Raw genomic sequence first — 1,904 nt, forward strand, 5'->3', positions numbered from 1 at the left:
TTTTTTTTTTTTTTTTTTTTTTTTTTTTTTTTTAATTTGAAATAGTTTCTGGTGAAAGTGATTAGATTTGCAAGGCTCCTGATACACCTATAGGCTGGGCTGACTCATCTTGACTCTGCAGGAAATTGTTGCTGTTTTTTAAAAGACCCAAACACATCCTAAATAAAAACTATATACAATATAGAACCTTAGTTGTTCCTCATCACCATAAATATTGTGACACAGCAGCCCCAGGCAAATAGTAAACTAAAGCACAAAGTTAGATCAGGCAGCTTCTCAAAAAGGTAGATTAGGCAAGGAAATCTGTGGGTGAATCAGGAAGTGAACCCAGTTCTCTAGTCTCAACTCCAGAGCCTGCCCACATGCAAATGTGTTGCCACCCCTTTTACTGAAATGACTTTCCTTGGCCAGGACAAAACTAAAGAGGAAATGATGTTTCTCATCAAGGAGTAAATCCAAGCTCAAAAGGAGAGTAAAGCCTAAAAGCTTTATAATGCTTTTGTGGAATGCTTGTAATTAACACACACTGCTCACTCGGGGTGAAATATACCTCTGCACAGACGGCATCAGAAGGCCAAAGCAGTGCCCGAGTCCTCAAAATATTGTTTAGCAAGTATAGCATGGTGCACACAACTTGTATCTGCCTTCAGCACAGGAAATAATTTCACTTACAGTGGCCAAATTGGTCAGATACTCCCCTCAGGTGAATCTGTCTTGCCCTGTGCAATTAAAGCAAGTGGCACGGACATACCCAGAAATTAGCCCAAAACAGAGCATACAAGATGGCTTGCCTGCTCCGCATGGTTTGTCCCCTGCATTCTGATAACAACAATACTATGAAATACCTGGAAGAGTATTCTCAGTGTTGATTGATATGCTAAAGTCTCCATCAGGTAGGCAACTGATTTAGAAATCCTATACTATAAAAGCATATAGTTGTAAAAAACGGATCAGGCACACCTTTTCCATGATGGAAGAACTGCCTGCCAGCTTAACATTGGGTTAAAAGAGAGCATGGGACTTCCTGCACATCAGCCAGTCTGGTAACATGTACCTGCTTTTATTCTGTAGTAAGTGAAAGCTAAACCAGGCCAACTTCCTACTGAATAAAAAAGAACTCAGTTACCACAGTTTAGCTTTCACTTATTATAAGTATGTGGAAGCCCAGAGAGTTGCTAAATCCCCACCCACCTTCCACTTATTCAAAGTTTTTCCTTTGTCCATACTCTACAATTATTTCTTGACACAAAAAAGACTGACGTGCACATGCAACGTGTTGCATTTCAGTCCAGTTCCTACTCTGTTCTTCACTTGGAGCAAAAGATGACAGATCTGTACCAGACATTGTTACTAGATACTGCTGATCGAAATAAAAAGGAACCCTCTAAATCACAGGAACCTTCTCGCACCGGACCTGAAGCTGGATCACAGCATCACAACCAGCTAGTGCTTATAAATTTGCCAAAGTTAGATAAAAGGCAGACAATTGAAATTGGGTAGCTATAACCAAGATTACTGAAATTGGGTGGCTATGACCATGATTTAAAAGAACAAGCAGGAACAATGTACATGATATTTCTAATGGTGAGAAATTGCAAGAAGCTGTAGGCCTGTGTAGACAGAAATACAGTGCTGGAAATAAGTAGACATACATTCAAAAGAGTACCAGAGACAGTGTGGGAGCCAGGAAGGAGTATACAGAGCTCAAAATCAGTTGCAAAAAGATTCCCACTATGTTGCCCTTAGTTATTCACTTGGCCTATAACTATAAGCACTGGCCAGCACAGCTGTAAAATTTGGTAGGAGCATGACCACACTACATCTCATCTGAACTGAGGACTACCAGCAACAAAAACTTGGAGTGAAGCACCCATAAAACCTATGTAGCAAAGCACTACCACTGG

At 40.4% G+C, this 1,904-nt stretch overlaps 1 long non-coding RNA gene across 1 annotated transcript in view; it reads right to left on the reverse strand.

Moving 5' to 3' along the window:
• The window catches only part of LOC109295792, a 122,224-nt gene extending 121,118 nt beyond the window's left edge, over window positions 1-1,106 (reverse strand). Inside the window, exon 1 of the long non-coding RNA XR_002096836.1 lies at window positions 961-1,106. This is a non-coding gene — a long non-coding RNA (uncharacterized LOC109295792). The remainder of the gene's footprint in view (window positions 1-960) is intronic.
• Window positions 1,107-1,904: the final 798 nt, after the last annotated feature.

Source organism: Gavialis gangeticus, unplaced genomic scaffold, assembly GCF_001723915.1.
Source record: "Gavialis gangeticus isolate Ggan-Ray unplaced genomic scaffold, GavGan_comp1, whole genome shotgun sequence".
NCBI classification, from domain to species: domain Eukaryota; kingdom Metazoa; phylum Chordata; order Crocodylia; family Gavialidae; genus Gavialis; species Gavialis gangeticus.